Genomic DNA, 12,461 nt, shown 5'->3' on the forward strand with positions numbered 1-12,461 from the left:
CCAGCTTTATTCTTACATCCTTCTTTTCCCTTTCCTTCCTCTTCTTCCTTCTTTCATCGTTCACTCTGCCTCCCGCTCCATCATTGCTCTTTATTTCGGCCTCTCTTTATTTTCCATTGGTTCCTTTGATCCACTTTGATCTGCTTTCATTAACTATTTTTTATTTCTGAACTAAAAAATATGAATTATAATAACACTCACTAATGTTAATTTCATACAATTTATAATCGACAACAAAATGTATCTGCCGAAACCCGGGATCGAACCAGGGACCTTTAGATCTTCAGTCTAACGCTCTCCCAACTGAGCTATTTTGGCCTCACTGGTTTTCATCATGTGACTAATTCCTGTGAAAAACACCAAGGATCACCTATGCATCACTGAAGAGCCTAGAGTACTTCTCTCCAGGTTCACGGGTCTCATCGCCAGGTTCACGGGTCTCATAGCCAGGTTCACGGGTCTCATCGCCAGGTTCACAGGTCTCATAGCCGGGATCACAGGTCTCATCCCAGGTTCACGGGTCTCATCCCAGGTTCACAGGTCTCATCGCTAGGTTCACAGATCTCATTCACCACCATCACCTCCGCCCTTACACTGACAGAGGCCTCGCTGGGGGTCGCTGCTCTCCTCCCAAGAGTGAAGACCACACAGTCCAGGGCTCGAGCCGGGGTACCACGCGGGTGGACGGCATCCCCCCACTTCTTTTTTTAGGACTTGTGCCCGGGGCGTACAAAGGTTTACCCATACTGGAGGAGGGGGCGTGGGGGTCCTTCAGCATTTCTTGCAGGGGGGTCCCCTCACGTTTTGTTACACTACTGCCTGAGAGAGACGTCGATCAGTCCCTCTGTAATGAAGTCAGCAGTCTAGTAGTTGGGGGGCGGAGCGAGTAGAGCGAGGGGAAGAGGAGGAGTCACGATAGGAAGAGGCAGTTAGTGTAGGGACAAGGCAGAGATAAGAGGCTGATGAATAAAGCTCCTGTTAAACCACCAGAAGTGTCCGTGGTTCTTTGTAGCGCGATGCTACAACTGGCGACGAGGGTGGGATGAGCAAGCCCCACTGTCCAAGGAGCCCCAGAGATTGTTGAAGAGCCGGGAGCAGCCACAGGAACAGGTGTGGACCTGCCTGAAGTGACCGATCGTTCCGAAGCGCGATTCACGCTGGATGCGTGAGATTTGAATGCCACCAGTGAGTACAGAAGTCGGGAGCCCACCCCGACCCTGCCTTGTGCCCCAGAGCGAAGAGAGGAGTGCCTCTACGTCGGAGACGCTGTCTCCGAAAGCCTGCCAGCGAGCGCGTTGAAATGCGAGCTGAAAGCCCGTCGATGACGGCTGATCTCACGCCCGATGCGTGAGCTTTGGCATGCTGTCGCAAGGGAAAAGCGGGAAGCTGCAGAATAAGGCGGGAGCCACCCCGACCTCACCTGATAGCTGTCGCCGTCGAAAATAAGCAGAGCCTGAAGAGTGCCACCCTTGAAGCTGCCCGCCGGTGAGTCCAGCATGGAAAGGACTGAATGAGCCAGGAGAGAGAGCCTCGTGTGTGTGCAGGGACGGCGGCCATCTTGTAGTCAGGCAGCTTTCGAGACAGTCCCCTTGAGTGTTGCAGAGCGGCCATTTTGAAGTCAGGCACCCAGCAAATAAGCAAGCCTTGTCAAGTGCAAATAAACAAGCATTGGCGAAGGGACGTAAAACAAGCATTGTCAAGTACAAGTAAACAAGCATTGATATGTGCAAACAAACAAGCATTGGCAAGAAGAAATAAACAAGCATTGTCGAGTGCAAACAAACAAGCATTGTCAAGTGCAAATAAACAAGCATTGACGAGAGCAAGTAAACAAGCATTGGCAAGAGCAAATAAACAAGCGTTGACAAGAGCAAATAAACAAGCATTGACGAGAGCAAATAAACAAGCATTGGCGAGAACACATAAAGAAACAAGCACCAACGAAGGAGGGGAAAGAAGACAACGACACAATGGCGACCTCACCACAGCGGAAGCTCCTTGTTGCGGGAGGATCACACCTGCGAGCTCCGGAACCTCTGATCGTGACCACAGGAGGGAGTATGGGCCCCAAGTGGCAAGAATGGTTAGAAGACTTCGAAGATTACATCGAGGGATCCAGAGTGACGGAAGACAAAGAGAAGTTAATTGCCCTTCGCAACCTAGCAGGCCGGGATATAAGTAAAATCATCAAGGATTTCTCACCTGCAGATAGTGGAACATATGACAAGGTGCATGAGGCACTAAACAAAAAGTTTCTACATAAAAGAAATGTGGACTATGAGCGCCACAAGTTTCAACAAGCGCGTCAAGGAAAAGAGGAGGCAATGAGTGCATTTATCACCCGGTTACGACGGCTGTCGAGACACTGTGAGTTCGAAACCTTCTCGCCTGACGCTGCTATCAAATCACAAATCATAGTTGGCTGTCACTCAGAAGCTCTCAGGAGACGGCTACTGAGGAAACCCCACGAATTGGAAGAGATAGAAGAAATGACTCGTATATACGACGAAGCGGAGGAACACGCCGCTACCATCGAAACGGGACACAATGGCCGTCAGGAGCAAGCGCACCGTGTTCAAGACCGACCTCGTAGCAGAAGGAAGTATTCGCGGGAGAATAAATGGAGACAGAGACCGTCGTCTCACCAACGACGCCCGGAGTACAGGAGAAGAGAAACGGGGCGAAGGGACCAAAAGCCAGAGAGGACTAACCGATGTTATCGGTGTGGTTATGACTATCCTCATATAGACACCTGTCCGGCCATGGGTCTGCGATGCAGGAAATGTGGGCGATCCAACCACTTCGAAGCCATGTGTGGGGACTATCACAAAGAGAGGTGAGACAACGAGATCGTCCCGCTCTGACACAAGGAAACATCACATTAGAGCTGTTCAAGGAGAGCCCAGGCGGTCCACAGGCTCATCACATTCCAGCCGGGAATCATGCCGGTCACGTTGGGGACGCCGATCCCCATCTCGGGACTCGAGATCATCGTCCTCCAAAGACTCGACCTACACTGTGGAACACTTGAACATGATTGCGGACCCTGATCAACTGAAGAAGTATCCACGCCTAGATATTAGAGTGGGGAATTACGACACCAAATTTATATGGGATAGCGGAGCCTCGCTGAACTATATTCCAGTTACGGAACACGAGAAGATGGTCCCGAAACCCCCACTAACTTTTGCACCAGTCCGCGTCTTCACGTGGATGTCCAAAAAACCGCTCCCCTGTCGGGGTAAATTCCACACAACTCTCACCCATGACGGCATCACTGTACCGGCGGTCATACATGTCATCAAGGGGCCGGACGCTGACTGTCTACTGAGCCTCCCCACTGCGGAGCGTCTTCATCTGGTGAAAGTCTTATTCACAGTCAACGACAATAAGAACTGTGTTAACAAGCTTCCCAGATTACTTCCCAAACCAGGGAAGGAGGAGAACCCGGCTGACTACATGCCCCGTCACCCTCTGCCGTCAGACCAAATGGTGGAAGCTACACTGAAGGATTGCCATCTCTGTCAGTTGACCAGCAAAAGCAATCCACCGGCACCATTACAAATGACCACCCTACCCAGGGGAGTGTGGCAAGAAGTTGCCATGGACTTCTATGGACCGCTGCAGTCTGGAAAATATGTGGTTGCCATAATTGACGAATATTCACAATTTCCCATCGCACAAATAATATCATCTACAAGCGCCTCCTGCACTTTCAAGGTGCTAGATGAGATATTTGCAACATGGGGTGTTCACAAGAAAGTCAAAACAGACAATGGGCCCCCATTTAATGGACACGAATTCAGTGCTTTTGCGAAACACATGGACTTTGAGCACAGAAAAGTTACACCACTCTGACCACAAGCGAATTACACCATTGGGAGATTTATGGCCACGCTCAAAAAGACATTTCAGCAAGCCACTGCTGGGAGGAGAGAACTGCAAGCAGCTCTGAATGAAGTTCTCAGAGCCTACAGGACAACTCTCCACTCAACAACCGGACAATGCCCTGCAACCCTAATGCTAGGGCGGCCAGTGAGACATCGTTTCCAGATTCCGCACGCTAGGAATCTCCCCTGCGCAGCCCCTACACGTGTGCACACGTATATAAACATGTGTCTGCATGTAACCAGCCTGGTGTCCCTTACTCCAGCTGCTGCGCAGTGGCCTGGTCACCACTGGATTCAAGCTAGCCTGGCTGAGGAAGGGTGATGCCCTGAAACCAGTCCCAGGATGCTTCTTTCTGGTCCAGGGAGGACCTGGCTTGGCAGTTCGGGCTGGACTGTTCCCACAAGGAGCAGGGTCAAGACTGATTTGCATATGGCTGGGTCCAAACTGGGGTAGTGTGGTGAGCAAAAGAATGATGGATTAAACCCAGATCTCTGTGACTGGGGGTGAATGTTTGCATTGCCCAGCATTCCATCCATCAATTGTTTTTTTGCACAAGCCAGGGGAATACCAGTAAAATCTCCATGCAGTCTCGTTCCTGGTGAGTTCACTGTGGGTGAGTCCCAACTTATGAGGGTCCCCCACAGTAAAAGCTCAATGATTAGGTGCTCAAAAAGCGAAACATACGGGCAGCCCCTAGTGTCAGAACCACCCTCTAACAATGACAATCAAAGACAGCATACCAAAAAATAACAGCACTTCAAATGAATGCATTTGATGCAATACCAACCCCCTCCTTGTTGTGAGTCGGTGGACACCTATTCACATCTGGAGACCACCCTTGGTGTCCAGCAGGAGGCAGTGCACGAGAGCCAACTGCTCTCTGGCTACACTATAGTGTGGCTACCAGCACCAACACCAGGGACGTCACAAAAACTGGCGGCAATATACCTGATGCAACAAATAGGGGGAAGCACCACCTGCCAGCTCCCGTATGACATTGTCATGCGCTCAATACCCTTGCCAAACCGGGGAACAATTCCTGCATCAACCCTAAACCTAGGGAGCATTACCTGCTATTGCTACAACGCAAAGCAATACCTGCTACCCCCCAAAATCTGAGGAGGGGAAACCTCCTCCAGCACTCACCTAGTGATGTCCCTTCTGGGAATGCCCACCAACCGCTTATTGTTACTCGCAGCTGCATCCTTCGCCCCTGGCTGGGGAGTCTCTGCTGGATGGATGGCTAAGTGAAAGGGTCAATGGAGAGAGAAAGGGAGGATGGATGGATGACTCCACCTAGTCACTCATCCTTCCAGATGAGTGACTGGGTGGATGGATGAGTAAGCGAAAGGATGGCTGGATGGTTGAAAGGGTAAATGGTTGGATGGATGCATGAATGGATGGATGGGTGGAAGAGTGGATGGATGAGTGTACGAATGGATAGGATGAAAGGGTTGATGGATGGATGAGTGAAAGTGTGAATGGAGGTATGGATGAGTGAAATGATGGATAGAAGGATACATGATGGATAGGTTAGCAAATGGATGAATATGTTTGGGCTTACTTATATACTATTGAACAACCTCCTCTGATGTGTCTGTAAAACGTACCTTTTGTCCTGAATTTTGACCTCTTGTCCTGAATGTCTGTCCTGAATTTTGACCCTTTGTCCTAAATTTTTACACTCACCGTCCTGAATTTGCACCCATGCCAATTGGTCACCCAACTGGACAGGGTTTTACTTACAATGCAGGGACTTGTAGTCCTATCATGTCCCACTATAGAGGGTAAACACCGACCTGTGTTAGGTACTCATGCCTGGACCTGGGGAGTATGAGATCTCTGATGAGGGTGGTGGGGCGTGCACGTCCGGGTCAGTAGTACTTTTACTTTCACAATGAGTCTGTGAGTCCTAAACCATTACGCTTAAATAGATAAAAGTGACACCTTCGTATAAAACAATTCCCCATTCAGAGCCTGCCGCCAGTATTCCATTTATTTAGCATGAAAAATACTCGTTGATATGCCTTTTCCATGTAGTTCTTTGATTTTAATATCATATATGTTTATATAAATAATAAGCCTCAGTTATTTTTTCAAGAAAGCTTAAAAAGAAAAGGCACAAAATGCTGTCCAACAGGTAAAACACTTGGAAATATTTTAACTTGTAAAAGCGTTGGCCATAAATAAAAAAGTATCAGCAAATTGTAATATCAGTGTAACATTATAAATTGCATTTAAAAAAGGTTTCCCATGGACAAAATGTTTGCTTAGTTTAAAAAAATGTTTTAAAAAGTGCCTCCCCGTCGGGGAATTGAACCCCGGTCTCCCGCGTGACAGGCGGGGATACTGACCACTATACTAACGAGGAACCGATGGGATCGGTCGCTGAGCAGCGCTCATCATGTGCTTCAGCCCGCCCTGTCCTGCCTGTGACTGATCTTTCTCATTGTCCAGCTCCTTCACACCAAGACAGGGGCCACAGCCTCCACAAACACACACACTCCTCCCTCCCAACAAACACACACTCCTCCCTCACACCTCACAAGAACCTTCTCACCTCCTAGCAGACGCTCTCAGCAGCATCACCTGATGCCAGAGTCACAGCAACCAGCTCTGCTTCCGACTGGGCCCGGCCTGGCTCTTCAGCCCAGGGGCCCCTGGCTCTGTCTGATGATGGGGGGTTGCAGCGGGTGCTGCACACAGGGAGGGAGGTGGGAGGGAGCCCCTCCCACCGCCAGAGCCAAAGGAGAAAGCCGGCTTGTAAAGGAGAAGAGAGGAGGCAGGAAAAGCCCAGGTGTGCGAGTGTCTGAGAAAGAGGCGCTTTCTATTTGTGAAGCAGAGGAAAACAGTTAAGAGTTGGTAATAATCCTTCTAGCCGGACCTAAGGATGTCAATCAATCCACCGCAATCCTCCGCTCTGCCAACTGAGCTATCGATGGCTCGGTGGAGGGGAGGTGACAAGGCGAGCCATCTACGTAGCTTTCTGTTTCTTATCACCTGATAAAGCTGCAAACCCGACAGATATTTAATTTATAGGGGAAGTGGGTGAGCAGTGGCTGCTTGTGATGATATATTTCCATTTATTATTTTAGGGATCCGAAAGTTAATAATGGGGTTATATTATCTAGTTATATATGTATAGCGCTCAAACACCGTAGGTTTCTTGGTATTGGATCAGAGTTAGTTTTGTTTTTTATTTATTTAGGGTGTCTCGTGTTTACTTTTGGGTACATTATTGCTGTAGAGTCTCAGTAACATTTTTATGGTGCTTTAAGAGTTAATTCTTTTTGGTTCGGATGTTCTTTGTAGCATTAAATACTTGAATATGTTTTTGCGGTTCGTGCATTTTAATTATAAAAATGGTATTCACCATGGGTTCCAAAAGTTAATAAGGGGGTTATGTTATCTAGTTATATATATTTTAAACTTCATCAGGTGTTACATTTTATGTTTCTGGTCTGTAGGGACTGGTCCTTGTAATAGGATCTGTTTAAACACCAGAGGGTGACAAGAGGGATGTCCCCTCTGACCTATCAGAGCTCTTATATGCTGTGGGTGTAACAAAGATGGTAATAGGAGGAGACTGGGTTGAAATGCTGAGCCATTGTCAGCCCTTGCCCCTTTGCCCCTCGGTAGCATCGTCTCAACGTCAGTACCACCTCCTCTATAAAAGAAATCCAGTCTGTGGGGGTCAGAGGGCAATCAGAGGTTACCGGGCCATAGTTGTATCAAGGAGGGGTGTTTACTTCCGGTTCCCTGGGGCCCCCGTACTCTGGGCCCCCAAACTCGGGACCAAGCCCCCCTTTTAAATCCTGACTCTCAGAATAACAAGACAGAGCAGCCAAAAGCTTATTTGGGGACCACATGTATGAAAGGAACAAATGGGGAAAAGAAACTGCACCCTGACCCTATTAGCGCGCACTTTTTACATCCGGTGTAAACATAATCTATATTTTGATGTATAACTTGTTTACATTTGACATGAATAAATATGGAAGCATTTGTACCTCTGAAATGTTTCATGCTTGCCCACGCTGCAGTCGTATCCTAGCTATTTTTAAAAGTTTTCTCCATTCGGTTCTTTTAAATTGATGATGTCAAAAGGGAACAAAAACAACAGAGAATGCCCACAAATGTGTGTTTACTTGTTTTTAACCTCATATGTTTAGTTTTGTAAAAACACACCGCAGAGGCTCCTCCTCCGCTCTCGCAGAAGGCAGGGCGGGATTATGCGGGGTCTGCGCCCCTCAAGGCTGCTGATGTCCCGTTGCTGCTCCATGGCCCTGTGGGCTGTGAGTGCTGCCCCCTGGCGGTCACCCTGTGCATGTGAAGATACCTGGGAAGAAGCCAGGGTGCACCTGAGCTGGTCCTCTGTGTGAACCAATCGAGTGTCAGGACTGGGGTCGGTGCTGTTAGTAGGGGGAGAGGGGGTGTGACTGGAGCCCCTGAATGGCAGCCTGGGGCCTGTGACAGGTGCAGGGAGAGTGTGGTTCAAGGAAGCAGCTGGACGGTAACTGGGGAGGGGTCTGTGGGGCCCTCAGCCCGGTGAGGAGACTCAGGAGTGAAGGGGTGCTCTGGGGAGAGGGGCGCGGCTTTGTCTGGCTCCTGTGGTGGGGGGAGGGGGGGGCAGTAAGAGGCAAGGGGGGGGGGCTGCTGCTGTCCTCTGGTCCAGGGCTCTGTGTCTGAAGAAGTTCCAGGGTTGTAAATAATGAGACATGAGCAGGTTGTTGAACAAACCATGCCCCCTCATTCCTTCTGGTTTGTCAGGAGTGGGGTGTCTGTTACCGTCTTGGTCAGATCCAGAGAGTGGCAGTGTGGGGTGAAATATATAGAGTGGAGTCCGCTGGATGGGCACGTCCACATACACAGCTGTTCTTCCTGTACACAGTCTCCCATATGGTCTAGCGGTTAGGATTCATGGTTTTCACCCAGGCGGCCCGGGTTCGACTCCCGGTATGGGAAGATAAGGTTTTTTACGAGAGGGACATATTAAACTTCTCTTATTTCCTACAAACCTAAAAGACCCTAAATATTAATAAATATCACTCCCTTCTCCTCCTCTGCTATCGGTCTAAAGCCCTTTGAGGTTACACCGACCCCCTCAGCTCCTGTTTCCGCCCCAGCCCTTGCTGCACAGCTGATGCAGTATTAATGACCCAAAGGAACAAAGTCAGATTAATACTACGAAGGGTTATTCGTTGTTTGTCTTTTATTGCACAACAAAGAGTACAGATTATATATAAATAGCGCGTGGATTACAAAGCACCAGTTTCCCGTGCTCTCTCCGTGGAAAATGCTTGTTTATTTCCTGCCCCCCGTGCTACCGAAGAGGGGGTTTCAGACTCTGTTTTCTGACATCAATCCTGTGCCTTGTTGTGTTTTAGAGTCTGTTTTATGATATTAAACCTGCTCTGTGTTGATTTCTAGAAGATTAAGATGTAGGAAGTTTCCGCCTTACACCATCTCAGAGCAAGTGAGAGTACTGCCCTAAAAGGACAGTTTAAAGCCCCAAATGTGTCCTTTTCCGTGTGTTTGGGTAAACACAAGTTTGGTGTATCATGTTTTAAGGGCTTAATTGTGAAATAGACTTCTTTGTGGCGCCTTTAACATACACTGCTGAGCAATAGAAAGTCTACAGGTGACCAATAGCGACAAGCTGTATCTTCAGATGATGTAACAGAGACAGGTGGTTCCGTGGTGTAATGGTTAGCACTCTGGACTCTGAATCCAGCGATCCTAGTTCAAATCTCGGTGGGACCTGAGTTTTCTTTACTATTTACTTAATTTGTTTTATATTATTCAAGGTATTGAGCAGTGACCAGTGAGGCCATTTCCCTCTCTCAGATGACCCCTCCCTTCCTGTTTTCATCCTCCTGGTCTCTGTGGGGCAGATTTACAAGCCCCTTGCGACATTTTTGCGCCGCAGTTGCGTCACATTTTGTGACGCAGCAGCAGCGTAAAAATGCGGCCCATTTACAACGTGACGCATCTAGGGAGCCCTGCGTCACATTATTCCTGTGTCAGGTATAATGTATGCAGGGTGGGCGTTCCAACGCAAAAAAAGCCTCGTAGAAGTGATGCAGTGAAATCTAGAACATTTCACTGCGCCACTTCTAGGACGCCACTGCGTAAAATTCTTACACCTGCTTGAAGCAGGCATAAGGAGTGACGCGGCACAATGAAGATAGGCATCCTCCTGCATTGCTGGAGTTGCGTCATGCTTGCGACACGACTCCAGCAATGCATGACTTTTGCGTCAACAGATGCATCAGAATATCTGACGGATCTGTCAATCCTTGCGCCATGGTGCGCCGTATTGCAAATACGGCGCATCCATAGTGGCGCAAGGGTTTCTCAAAGTGGCGCAGGGAAAGTGACGCATCTTCACAGATGCGTCACTTTCTTATAAATCTGCCCCATTATCTTTAGGCGGTGCTGGGCGTCACGTGATGCTCCACACAGGTGTTTTATCATTCCTGGGGCAGATTTACAAGCCCCTTGCACCACTTTTGCGTCACTTTTCCCATGTTAAAAGTGGCGCAAGGGGCTTGTAAATAAGCCCCCCTGTGTCTGGTATGTGGACACCTTTCTCCTGTGACTGCACAGCAGTAACACGCACAGTGTGGACTTGACTCCACGCACCCTCCACGCCGCATAACTCACAAGGAGACACACAGACAGCAAAGCAGATATAAATTAGAAATGTTTTCTTTTATTTCTGCACTTTCTTGGTAACTATTCAACATATGATGGGTGATGACAATTTCACCAAAACTGTTGGCCAAAAAATGTAAATTGAATCTGTTCCTCACGTAAAGCGCAGTGGGCCAATGTTTACGCTAACCGCAAAAAAGAGATAGAAGATGCGTCTAAAGCAATATTTTCACTGGATAATGGCCCTGGGCCCCTGATGGACGGATCAGGTGGACCAGACTTCCCCATCACCAAAGAGAGACACTGTCTGGAGATGTCAAGACTGACCGTCCCCTAGTGACCCATGGAGGATACTACATCCAACGGAAAGAGACTAGAGGCTAATTTACTAGACCCCCCTGCGCCGCCGGTGCGTCACTTTTAACAAGGGACTTGTAAATTAACATTTACCATGTGTGTCCAAGGAACAGGCTGACGTATCAACGCTTTATACTACCGGCGATACTCCTACCATGATTGAAGGAAGCATCCATTATTACCAATGACATATCATGACATGACCCAACTGGAGATAGACGGGGCGCTCATGACGTATGAATCTGTCCTTTACAAACTTCCTGCACACAAAATTAAATTCCGCTCACATTGGAGCGCCCTCCTGCATACATTATACCTGGCGCAGGTATAAATGTGGCGCAGGGGTTTACAAAGTGATGCATCTGCCTAGATGCATCGCTTTATAAATATGGAGCAACAAGGCTCATTTTTTACGCCGCTGCTGCGTCACAAAAAGTGACGCACTGGTGGCGCAAAAGTGACACAAGGGCTCATAAATAAGCCCCCGAGTCCCTAGCAATGGCAGGGTACGGATACACTGGCCCCCTAGGCCTGGAGGAGGGGGGGGGGTCCAGAGGCACAGCCCTGAGGCCAAAAACATTTTTGTAAATGCTTCCGCAAATCTACTGAGGATCCGCAAATCCACAGTAATTAATTTTTTTAAGTGCGGGCTCCTGTGCTCTCAAAGCAAAGCCATCGGGTTGAGCCAGGGTCTGGGGGGCAGGCACAATTAATTTTATAGGGGAGGGGGCTTGCGACCCTCCCCCCCCCTCCACCAGCCTTCCTGAGGTCCCGGGGACCGATGGTGAAGTTGCATTGAGTGTGTCTGGCTCCTGGTCTGCCCTAGTGGGGTTGTGCTTGACTGTCATTCACTGGATGTGATTGTGTCTTCAGTCTGCAAGTCACATCAGACTGAGAGAGAGTGAGCCCAGGGCTGTCATTCAATAAGAGCGACTGAGCATAAGGTGAATCTCTCAGACTATTTAGTGGGATTGTGCTGGAAGGAGGTATAACTGTGAGAAAAGTAAATAATTAAAATCGGGGATAAATGAAGGACAGGAAGGGGGGGAGTGAAGTTATTGAAGGAAGAGCAGAAAAAAGGTCTATGTTGTTAAAGCCACGTTTTATTTTCTCAAGTTTTCCAAAACTTTTCAGTCAAAAAAACCCTCAGCAGAAACCCGGGATTCAATCAGGAACCTTTAGATCTTCAGTCTAACCTCTCCCAACTGAGCTATTTCGGCCTCATTGGATACCATCATGTGACTGATTCTTGTGAAGGCACCATGGAAGAAGTCCTGTAAATCCTAAGGAGTTTAAAGCACTCCTCCCCAAGTTCATGGGTCTCCTCGCCAGGTTCACAAGTCTTATCGCCAGGTTCACAAGTCTCATCGCCAGGTTCACGGGTCTAATCCCAGGTTCACAAATCTCATTGCCAGGTTCACACATCTCATCCCAGGTTCACGGGTCTAATCCCTGGTTCACAAGTCTCCTCGCCAGGTTCACAAGTCTCATCGCCAGGTTCACAAGTCTCATCGCCAGGTTCACGGGTCTAATCCCAGGTTCACAAATCTCATTGC

General features: G+C 48.6%; 2 non-coding genes across 2 annotated transcripts; both read right to left on the reverse strand.

Moving 5' to 3' along the window:
* Positions 1-245: 245 nt before the first annotated feature.
* TRNAF-GAA (transfer RNA phenylalanine (anticodon GAA)) lies at positions 246-318 on the reverse strand. Its single transcript has one exon. It is a non-coding gene; the product is annotated as a tRNA-Phe (tRNA).
* Positions 319-6,190: 5,872 nt separating this feature from the next.
* Positions 6,191-6,262, reverse strand: TRNAD-GUC (transfer RNA aspartic acid (anticodon GUC)). The gene has a single exon. It is a non-coding gene; the product is annotated as a tRNA-Asp (tRNA).
* Between the last annotated feature and the right edge of the window lie 6,199 nt (positions 6,263-12,461).

The sequence above is a fragment of the Triturus cristatus genome, chromosome 4_1 (assembly GCF_964204655.1).
Source record: "Triturus cristatus chromosome 4_1, aTriCri1.1, whole genome shotgun sequence".
NCBI lineage: Eukaryota > Metazoa > Chordata > Amphibia > Caudata > Salamandridae > Triturus > Triturus cristatus.